Raw genomic sequence first — 12,078 nt, forward strand, 5'->3', positions numbered from 1 at the left:
AAGTGCGGTCTGGGACGTCCGATAGAAGGGCGGACAAAATTGGCTGGCAGCACGAAGTTACGCAGTCTTGTGTTGCAGTGTTGACCTTCACGAGATAATTTTAATTAAACTTGATTACTTGCACCGTGAAGCAGCTCGCCCCTGCATGTTAGTCTGCTCAGCGTAACCCTTTCTTTCCTTGCTCCTGCCATGGGTAGCGAGCATATTTCGAAGGCGAGGTTCGTCCAGCAATGAGTATTAGTGCTGTCGCGTAACAAAAAATTACGTAGAATCTCCTCAGGGAGTTATCTGAATGATGCCAAAGCATTTCGTAGTAACAATGTGGTGTTGAGTGCTCACACTCAACGCCACATGTTGAGTTTGAGCACTCAACACGGCTGGTAATCCTAGCACTGCTCAGGCTGCGGTCGTCTCGGCGCCGTTACGGTAAATGCGACAGCGCTGCGCCGACCTTGGCGGCGACACGAACTGCTGCGGAAGGCGGCGTAACGTGAACTGATGAAGCAAACTACTGCTGGTGACGGCGCCAGGTGCGCCGATGACGTTCCGATCCGAAGCCACGGCTCCTCCACAGTTCTGGATCACTAAAAGTTTGCCTAGTGTGCGCGTGATTGTACACGTCACGTGGTCACAGAGACGCGCTTGTGCTACTGTTCTCGCGTTCGTCGTTGTCTTCTTCCACAGCTGGCGATTTAGGTGCACGTTAAAGAACCCCAGGTGGTCCAAACTAACGTTTACAGATATACTATAAGCGTTGGTCCAAACTATTCCGGAGTCCCCCCCACGGCGTGCCTCATAATCAGATCGTGGTTTTGGAACGTAAAACCCCCTAATATAAAATAAGTACAATTGCACGCACCGCCGTTAGTTGTATATAGCATTTATTTACTGCTTCGCATAGATCCCAACACGTGCGTTCGGTCTGCATTTTCTCTTTCTTACGGAGAACACCTTTACCAAGAACTGGTATGTCAGGTTGGGAGGAGTTGCAAAAATACGTTCGTACGCTTTGTGCGACCACTTCCCTTCCCCCCTCTGCTCCCACTTCTCCTCTGCTATCTCGCCTGCATGTGTCAGAGCATAGCCTCCTAAAAAATATAGGAGGCTATGGTCAGAGGAAAGTCAATTCGGTGCGCGCACATTCCGATGCGGATCAGTGGGGCGTTCCCTATACCCGCCGTTTGAGGCTGGACCTGACAGCAACCCCCTCTGCGAGCGCGCTGTGAGGAGCCACTTCGCTCGCTCATAGCCGGTAATATGAACATTTGCAATGGACGCTAGAATCACCAGGTCATCACGCGTGGACGTAGAACGTACGCAGCCTTGAAAACGAGAGAAGCGAGAGAAGGGGTGCTCATAATAATAATAATAAAAAAGTCATCTCTCTTGCGCACTCTTCTGCTGAGGTATAGCGCGTGTTCTTGCTCATTCCAGCGCGTTGACAAACATAGATGTCTAATGTGGTCCATAGACATCGGAGTGGACTGTTGATGATGATTTATGGATTTCATTGGCGCGAGAGCAAAATATGGCCAAAGATCGCCATGCAAATGGTGATGAGTTGTCAACAGGGAGGAAAATGTCAATGGCAGATGGCTGTAACATGACTGTAAATAGGCCTAAAAATTAATCCCTGTAAATTGCGTAGCATGAATAAGTATCTAAAATAATGACAATGACTAGTGATGTATGCTATAACCATAAAAGTTTCATTCCATGATAAACTTGGTGTCTTACAGCCGACAATAGTGCATATAGGCCTCCGCCGTAAAGATGCTTGTTTCCGGGTGCAAACATCTGGATTCAGGAAAGGATGAGCCGATTGCAGCATAAGAAGCGCCGGCAATGCGACTTTGATACATCAGTGTAGAATTCTGGGCACGGGATGACTGAAGTTCTAGGAAGTGTACTTGTATGTTTATATCTGGGGCGTTCATTGTAACTTCTACAAAAAACGTGTCACAATCTATGAGCTAGCCACTGCCATGTTGGTATCGGCTTGCTGGAGCCATTAGAAGATTTTCAAGAAGTGGGACAGCCATTACTTCACTGAGCTTTCTCAGACGCAGTGAAAAGAGGTCTCTCCCCGCTGGAGGATTATGCAAAAGTGTGGCCACACGTCATATCGTTTACCCACTGTATAGTACAAGGATTGTGCACGGTTATAGTGCGCTTTCAGGACATACGTGAAGCTGGAGTGCGACCTTTGCTGATGGTGTGACCACTAATTGGATTCTACATAAAGACGTTGTACAGGGCTACAGTTCTGAAGGCTCCTGTGGCCATGCAGGCGGATGCCTAAGTGGTGAACGAGATCAAGCATTTTTAGGGCACTCGATGTAGCAGACTGATACACCATAGCCCCTTCGCGTCCGCCTTCCCAGCACGTTGATGTGTTTGAATTCGATAAGATTTTCCGCATTTGGGTATCGACGGGAGTATGCCCCCATGATTTATTTCCTTTCTTTAGCGCCTGCTTGCATTCATCATTCCTCCAAGGCAAGGGACTCGTCTTTTGCATGTGTTACCGTTCGCTTGTAGAATGGATTTTCCTGCTGCGTCTATTATAAAAGCGGTAAAATATGAGACTGCGTCGTCTATACTAAACTGGCTGATAAAATCTGGCGATAAGTGAGTCGACTCTTCAAAAACAATCCGATCAGCCAAGGCTGGTTTTCATCGAGAGGTATATGTGGATGACATTCGTGTTGTGTTAAATTTAACGTTACACGGAAGTGGGCACTTCCAAATAGGGAAAGAGGGCCGCAGAGCCGATTTCTAAATCTGGTGAAAAATATGAACTACGTCGGATATTGTAACTGGTGCGCTCTTTCTTTTATAAAAGAGGCACGCCCCCGCGGATGCAAGAAAGATTCCTATTAGCCGACCTCTCGTGTCGCACCGTGAGTTTCCCTATACAGAGCGTTGCGGGCATTAAAATCCTCGGTGATAATAACATAAGCTTCTGGGAGCTCCTCAATCAGGCTGTAGAATTCTGTTTTCCTGAGCTGATAGTTGAGTGGTATGCAAATAGAACAAATGGTTATGCCAACTTGTTGAAGATAATTGCTGAGTAAGTGCCACCTACTGCCACACTGGGAGGCAGGCGCCAAAACCGAGGCCGATGCAGCGCAGCCCGCTGACGCGCCGCAGCAGCATAAGCTGCGCTGTGAAAGACTGCGCATCCTTTCCTTGCTTCCTTGAACGAGATATTTTCTGCGACTTTCAAGGCAACTATTCCTTTCTCCTTTTTTCCATGTTTCCCAGGATCGGGAATATGCCGGGCGGTCGCCAATCTCTGTTCACACAGTGGCATGTGCCAGGACAGTTGTCGGAGGAGTGATCCGTCTCCACATTTTGCACAGGTGAGTTGACCTCGGCAGCTCTGCAAGTCGTGGCCGTTCTTCTGGCACTTGAAACACCGACGAAGGTTACAAAGGTAGGGTCTGACACGACTTTTAGTATAGCCTGCCCAAAGGGGTGCGTTAATTGCCTCCGCCGAAGGGCCTTGAAAGGTCGTGGAACTTTGCATCGGATCAATCCCCAGGATCCCCTTTTCCCCGGACACAGCGAAGCCGCACACGGCCACAGGCACGGGAGGGTCCGACGCCCATGTGCTCGGGTCCGTGGTGTCGCAACGCACCAAACGCCTGCAGACGCAGACGCCCCTGCGGGAGAGCGGGTTGTTCGCAGCGAGTCCACGGACATTAGTCAACAAAATAAATGCAATGTCCCACGTCCACAGGTTGTGATAGACAATCTGTAGACTTCACGAAACTTCTGTAGACTGTCTAAAAAATTCGCGTGAGGTCTTTTGTGAGCCTCTTTTGATAGAAGTTGTAGCCAGAAGGCACTTTCTTTTGCCATCGTAATTACCCCAATTGCAAGACCGGAGTGAGCGGGAGAGGCAACCGGAGTGAGCGACCGTCTGTGACACAGCGCTGGTGATTTTCATTACGTCGATGACTCCAATGCACATCAACTCTTGCCCTTTCTCTTCTCCTAATCATTTTCCTATCCTTCCCCCATTGCACGGTAGCCATAAGGGCTCAGTCCTAGTTAACTACGCTGCTTTAATTTATCCTTTTCTCTTTCTCGCGCTCTCTCTCTCTCTTTCAGCGATCTCCAGTTACCTCTGTCCAGAGTCAGCTGGTTAAACCGTATATCCCTGAAAATTTTCGCACGAATCCAACCTGCCACATCACTCTCTTTGGCCGTAACTGTTCTTCTGAAGAGAGAAAGCTCAAACCAACCAGTAGCGACCACGCATGATCGTATTGGGTCATCGCAGTGTATAGGGCCGAAGATTGCGACACTTATACACGCTCCCTCGGCTCAAAAGCAAGAAACACGCGACGCCGTTGATGCGAGCCTTGCCGTTAAAGGAGAAGCAGCGAAGGAGTATAACCATAGCGAGAACGAATAAACGAAGCGTGGTAGACGCGTCTGTGTACGGCGGGGGGTTCGCCGACTGTCGGTGTGGTCAGCGTATCGCGCTGTCGGTATACGTGGGCCGTGTCAGTGCCCGCTGCGCGCGCCTCCGGCGGTGCGGCCGAAATGCTACGTGTGCGTCCCAGTGCGCGGGTGCGCGATGAAACCGCGAACGCGACAGCGCGTGTCGCGTTGGGTGGCGTTCGCTCCGGTCACGCTGCAACGGAGCGGCCGGTCGACGAATTTCGAGCCACGTCGCAAGAAAACACCCAGTATATCTCTATACTGTGTGTTTTCTTTAGGCTATGCAGTAGACTTTTAATAAGTGCCTGTAGCAGATAGCGCAATTCTATAGTCCTTGAGCCGGATTACTCGAAGAGGCGTACGTTACGTGCATGAGAAATCGGAAAGCATAAGCGAATAATCTAAAAAAAAAGATTACTAATTATGATTTTAAGTAACTGCTTTACGGCACATGATTGCAATGTACAAATTGCAGCCGGTCAGTTCGCGAAGGCGTATGCACTTGGAACGATTTCTTATGATGACAAGCGTTCTGAGACATGTCCCGCTACCGCTCCCCCCCCCCCCTCCCCCGGTTAAAAATAAATAAAATAAATTGAAAGCGTGCGGCAAATTACAATGGCCTACCAGTTTAGGGGCGCATAACGCAATATATATATAATATATATATATATATATATATATATATATATATATCTATATAATATTATCCCCCACCAAAGGCTGGACCCCTGCTGCCGTAAAATCAAAAAGCTTTCTCGAACGTTTGCCTGTTCCTTTTGAATGCCTTGCAATAACTGGATGCGGAGAATTTCGCTCGCGATAGGTATAACCGCGTAGCTTCACAATGAGTCATCTAACAGCGACACAACGCCTTCCTGAAGGAATTGCACAGCGCTTAAAAACGGGACTAGAACAACAGCGCACTGTCTTTATGTTTTCTTGCATTTCCGGCGCTGTTTGTCAGCCAACTTTCAGGAATGTCCCACGTAGTATCGGACCACGCAGGAAGCAAATAATCTAGGAGGGAGCATTACGTCAAACAAACATGCCTTCGCAAGCCAACTAAGTATCCGTGGCGCCATAGAGTTTCTCACTGAGAAACTCTATGCGTGGCGCCATCACCGCCTTCTCACTCAAAACAGCTAGTCGGCCCAACACGTGACCCTGCCCCATGCCCTGCACGCTCGGCGGACTCGGCCCAGTGTGCTTGGTTCGCGGTAGGTTTAATCGATGCGCATATGTTCGGGGTGCTTTGTCAACCGCTCTGCGCACATTTTCGCCCGATATGCATGTGTAGCTTATATAGCTCGTTTGTTGCAACGTATACATTTACAGTTGTCGTTTTGCCAGCGTGCGAATGTGGTAGGCGCGCGTATACGTTACCGCCACGCCCGTTTGCTTTCCGGAAGCACGTCAGTGGATAGCCGCTAAAGCTTACCGCGACACGACCACCGTGTTGGGCCGACTTTTACTGGCTTCAATTTCGTCCCGTGACGCTCCCTCCCAGTTCTCAATCGCCTTTCTCCGTATATCGGACACTGCATCGAGAAAACAGAATCGCAACGCAGCCGCTACGGGAAGAGGCTGCTACGCGGAAGCATTCTTCGACGGCCTTGTCCGGACCGTTCGATCGCTTCGGCCGGACGCTGACAGAAGGGAAACGCGAAACACGCGATAACCGTGGAGGAAACTTCGACAAGAAGACGCAGAAAGAAGGGGGATGGAAAGGGAGGGGAAGGAGGTTCAAGAGTCTGTAGGGCAAATCGTCGTACGCGGCTGCACAACTTTGCAACCAGGAGGGAACCTCGCGTCAGCAGCTTGGCCGCCTGTGTGCGTCTTGGTCCGGCACGGCGCGCCTGCCTGTCGCCCGTGGTCTCCCGCTGAGATGACACGAAGCTCACGACCGGAACACGCCGGGAATGCGGTTGCGGACGCTCGCTCGCCGGCTTCCTACGGGTGGGAGGGCAGCGCGCGCATGCTGCGCTGCATGTCTTCTATATCTACTGTATACGGTACGTCACAAAAGTGTATAAGGCCCCACCGGACTGCGCGCCAGGGCCGCGATTTTGTAGCGATGCCTTATTTTATACTAATTTTATCATTCAACGCTCACGGCCGGCTGATCCCGTTGATAACGCGAGCGGACTGTCGCTCTGACCACTGACAAAGCGCGATAAGCGCGAAAAGGCATTATTACCGGAAAGGCGTCGCTACAAAATACCGACCCAGGTCCCGTGCATTCGGAGCTATGGTCGCCGCGGATTTTGCACGCAGAATCGGAATCTTTTGGTTTCTGTGCGTAAGTGTATACTGATTACCAAGAGAGACACCATCCGCCCAAGAGGGCTAATCTTATTGAAATTAGTATACTTACGCACTGAAACAATACGATTCCGAACCCGCCGTGGTTGCTCAGTGCCTACGGTGTTCCATGGGCTGCTGAGCACGAGGTCGCGAGATCGAATCCCGGCCACGGCAGCCGCATTTCGATAGGGGCGAAATGCGAAAGCACCCGTGGACTTAGATTTAGGTGCACGTTAAAGAACCCCAGGTGGTCCAAATCTCCGGAGTCCCCCACTACGGCGTGCCTCATAATCAGATCGTGGTTTTTGTACGTAAACCCCCCCCCCCCCCCTTTTTTTTTTAACAATACGATTCCGATCCTGCCTGCGAAAGCCTGCATGGGTCGGCCCTTAACACGATCACTCAGCTTGGTCTGGGATCCAACACCCAGTGAACAGTGAACTGAAGACCCAATAGAACTGTCCAAAGTGTGCTGCTCCAGCTTCAATACTATTCGTGTATCCTCCCGAGACCCGAACACAACTGTGGGATATAATCGGTCTTCAAGGTGGTTTTTATTGGCTACTGTGATGTTATGGACTGGAAAAAAAGTTTTAAATTTAAGTACCACGGTTAGATGCCAAAAGCTGCGTCTCCATGTACGTCAAAAAACTATATATAATCATCTCCTCATGCTTCATATGGTAAACACTGCATTTCATTGCTTAAACGCAGGGATGAAGCTGGAACTACGTGTAGTACATTGCCATGTTGCCGCCGCGTTCGGTATTGCAACGCAATCTCAGTGATTTCGAAACACCTCAAGGTTGCTTTCGGCCGTCTGGGACGACACAGAGGTATAGATTAATATGAATAATATGAATAATATAGAATAATATGAGTAAACCACTTCTTTACAGTTGGACATGCACCGTACTTCATACCCCGAATGAATATTTTGCGTAATCACTTCCGAGTGAAATTCGAAAAAAATGTTGAAGGTAATGTGCAATGTATTGTACAAGGAGTCTTAGGAAGATACATTGCGGCACCTGTTGTGGCAATGCCCAGTAACGAATGCTACTCGAAACAGGATGCTAAAAGCTGCCAAGCTAACGGATCAAGACAGGCAGTTTATAAGCTTGTTTCATGGACAATAAGTTCGCTAAGCAATCTGTACATCCGCGCTTTTATCCTTGGCCTGTTGGTTTCAAGCGATTGCCGTAATGACGTCATAGAGTTCCGCTTAGTAGTGGCGGCGGCATGAGTATGAATGTGCCACATAAGTATGAAATAAATGATCTAATATGCCGGACAGGCATGTAATACTGTCATTATAAATTAAAGGAACTGCAAGTTAAAGACACGCAACTAACAAGGCAATATGCAAAATACGAACGGCGAAAATGCACGGCAAGCGAAATACAAAATTACACCATATGGCCCGTTTCTTTTTTTTAAGCGACAGCTTGTTTTAGCGATCGGCCGACGTCCATAGCTTGTCTTAGCTACTTCGAAGTAGTTAAGGAAAGCTATGGACTTCGGCAGGTCTCACAAAATAGCAACCAGTAAGAGAGTCAACTTGGGCATGTGCTAGCGGCTGTTTCCATGCAGTGCACGAATGCTGCACTGCATGGTAAACGTTAGGCACTGTCATCCAACCAGGAATGTGTCTCAAATGAAAAAAAAAAAAAAAAGAAGAAAGAAAGAGAGAGAGAGAGGGACTTGCCCATTATGCGCCCCCAATCTTGCCGTTATTCTTCCATTCACGTCGCGTCGCGCACGGGAGGATTGACTTATGATAGATTGACTGATGACGCGACCCGCAGCTTCCGTGGGACCAGCAAGTGGGGAAGCCTGTTAGCTAGATTTCGCGTAGTCTGTGCATATTTATGAAGCATTTGACACGTACCTGTGGCCACGCTCCGATCACCATCACCGCGGACACAGTTCCCGTGGAATGCGGCAGCAGAGGAAGCCTATTCGTGTGTCACTAAAACAAATGAACTCCCAGCACTTCGATCGTTGCCTTGCACCGACGCTGCCGCAGAGCACGTCACTGGCGGGGACAAAATTTTGCGGCATCTGCGAACGCGCGCCAAACTTACGAAGCCACGAGCGCCGAAGCTAGACGCGCATGCGCAATGCCATGACTCGACACCGGGCACTTGCTTCGACAGAGGGCGAAAAAAAAAAAAAATTATCACTTTGGTAATGTTTATCTACCGGCGTTACACTTGGCACGCGATCGCAGATCCCCCAGATACAGTACCCCAGAATTTTGCCCCCGCCAGTACGCCGACTTCTAGGCCGCGATTTTGTAGCAAGGCATTATGACTTATTCTACTCTAGTCTTATCATCCACCGCTCACGGCCGGCTGATCCCGTTGATAATGCGAGCGGACCGTCGCTCCGACCACTGACAAAGCGCGATAAGCGCGAAAAGGCATTATGACATCAAAGGCATCGCTACAAAATACCGGCCCTAGAGGAGGGAAGGAAGATGCCTTCCTTCTGCTACCTCTGCTGATCGAACGACGGTTATTTGCGTAAGTGGGTCTCTTGCTCTGAGGCCATGGAACGCTGCACAACAAAATCAAACAGCTGGACCCGTATATTTGCTTCTGAATTACGTAACTTAGTCATCATGCGCCGATGGCTCTCATGACGTGGAGGGCGCCCGAATGCCTCAACCTTTTACACCAGGACTACACTGCACGTTTAGAAACAACTAGTTGCTTGCGAACAAGCAAAACATCAACAGAGTTATAGCCGGAAAAACCAATCGGAAAGACGAAGGACAAGAGAAGGGAATTCACACCACAACGACTGGTATTCACACCACACCAGTTGTTGTGGTGTGAATTCCCTCCTCTTGTCCGTCGTCTTTTTGACAGTTTTTTTTCCTGTAAACGATGGTACCAACTGGCCCGGATTTCGACTCTCCGGAGCTCCTACGAAAGTGCAGCGAGTCCCGTTTTGGGTGACTCTTTTCGTTACAGAAATAACGTACACCAACCTCGGAGGCCATGGAATATTTCAACGATTTCATCTGCTCTCGCTGCTTTAGCGTAGACAATCAGAATGCGCTCCTTGGAGACTGTCCACGTTGATCGAGTGGGAATAAGAATATGTACGTACAATACACTACAAAAACAAATTCAAGCACCGCGGCGTGGAAGCACGAACAGAAAGGGCGCGAACGTGGCAATTCTTTTCTCCGCCTCCAGGCGGGCGCCTTCCTCCTCCAGCGGGGAGTCCCTTCGTAACAGCCGTCATGAGCGGACGCGTAAGAAAAAAAAAAAAAAAAAAAGAAAAAAAAAAAAAAAAAACTCAGGTATGTTACTTCGGGTCAAGACCACTGAAACAAAACACTTGAAATCCGCGAGACATACTGATTCCCTTGCGCAAGGTCCGCGCAATTTCTCTCGCACTCCTCGCATATTTAAATTGTATTGTATTTGAACGCTCTTATTCGTCACAGTGGTAGATGCTTCCATGAATAGGGAGCACCGACATAACATTCTGATGCGAGAGCATATCAAATGGCCCATTGAATGAAAAAGCCGGCGTCTGTAGCAGCGAAACGGCACCTAAATTCCCAATGGCTGCGAAACCACGTTACCTGCGCTCCTCGACGGAGCAGAGCAGGCGAAAGGGCACATTTTCTGCCCCGCTTGCGTGCTACACTCTAAAAACAGTTGCACCCTTTGGGGTGCATTTTTGCCACACAATAATCGTCATCTGTCTTGCTTGCGTTTCCTATCTTGAAAACTCTGCACTTGCTACTTTCCTGTCAAGAACGCTCTGTCACGCTGATAACGCTCTTGTCGATCGTGACCGAGAAGTGCCGGGTGCACAGCGTTAAAGAAAGGAAAGCCACGCAAGTCAGATGACGATTATTGTTCTGTGGCAAAAATACGCCCCAAAGGGTGCAACTGTTCTTAGAGTGTAGGTGTTGCGTGAGGGGAGAGGACATCGCCGCGACGCCACGTCACCGGACAGTTTTAGTTTAGCGTACGCTATACCATTGCGTACGCTGTGAAATTGCGGGTCGTCACTGCGCCTGCGCACAACGCAAAACGACCTATAGCGGATAGCGTACGCAGGCTATTTCTCAGATTTAGCGTTACCGTCTTTGCGTGGTTTGCGTAGTTTACGTAAAACATGGCGGCGGTCCCCGCTGCCCACTTCGAATTGAATTTGGCGTTGCTTTTGTATAATTCGCTTCGTTCGTAGCAAATGACTGCGTAAACGGCTTTCGCTTAGTCTCAGGCCACTTCGACGACAGTGTATTATGGATAATCTTGTGGCGTTTTCGAGATCGCTTCTCGTTTCAAACGCCACAAAGCCTAACGAAGGAAACCGTCGAGATGTCAGCGCCACCTATCGGCGAAGTGGAGAGGTAGGCGCGACGATGGCATATGGCCTCTGAGATCGGAAGATCTGGCAGGCCAACTAAAACTGTAACAAACGTGCGCTGCTTAGGCGTACGCTATTAGTTGTGTACACTGAGTGGCAGTGTACCCTCCCCCCCCCCCCCCCCGAGGCTGAGTTAACACCCCCCACGCGTCCAGACCCACAAGTCCAACGTGTACCTTCAGTGCTCTGTTCACATTGTCATTGCAATTCAGGAGGTGGCTTGCGGTCGAATTTTCCCTGATTAACAAAAACACTCTTATCATTGTGTTGTATTTATTTATTCACTCTTAAATTACTTTGAGTAAAACGCTGAAGCAATAAACATCGTCATCATCCTTAGTGTCATTATATTATTATAATTATTAGGCATTTTATTTGCTGCTGGATTCTACTGGCTAAAGCAAGGAAATTGCATATTATGCAATTAAGTGCTTGCCCCCCCCCCCCCCCCACAAAAATTCAACCCCCCCGGCAGAGATCCTGGTGTGCTACTGCGTACACTATACTAAAGCTGCCTACCGACACTCTCAGAACCCTGCGTTATCCACGCATTCCTCGTTCGCGCAAGCTCTCACCTGCGTTCTAACTTCGCCTCGGTAATCGCTATAAAGAAATTAATGCAAAAAAACAAATTCGAAAGGAAGAAAGTTGGCAGTAGTGCGTTTCAAACCTACGACACCACACTCGATCAGAAGCCGAGTTCTAGTACACTGTAGCCGAGTGTCTCACCCATGTTATGGTGGCTAGAATGCTACCCATGTCTTACCCACTGAGCTAAACCAGCGCCATCTAGACAGCAAGCCTGTGCACTCTGCTTTATGCACGGAGGAAAGAATGGCTTTATGACATCATGGTACTTATTTGGACCGAAATTTCCATTGCCAAGCCCGGCGGGACAAAAGCGGTGACGTCAAA

The 12,078-nt window shown here is 49.1% G+C and overlaps 1 protein-coding gene across 1 annotated transcript in view; it reads right to left on the minus strand.

The window, feature by feature from the left end:
- LOC119433457 (ephrin-B2a-like) overlaps window positions 1-8,805 on the minus strand; it is a 713,964-nt gene extending 705,159 nt beyond the window's left edge. Inside the window, exon 1 of the mRNA XM_037700666.2 lies at window positions 8,654-8,805. The gene's annotated coding sequence lies outside the window, so the exon portion shown is untranslated. The remainder of the gene's footprint in view (window positions 1-8,653) is intronic.
- Window positions 8,806-12,078: the final 3,273 nt, after the last annotated feature.

The sequence above is a fragment of the Dermacentor silvarum genome, chromosome 11 (assembly GCF_013339745.2).
Source record: "Dermacentor silvarum isolate Dsil-2018 chromosome 11, BIME_Dsil_1.4, whole genome shotgun sequence".
Classification (NCBI taxonomy): domain Eukaryota; kingdom Metazoa; phylum Arthropoda; class Arachnida; order Ixodida; family Ixodidae; genus Dermacentor; species Dermacentor silvarum.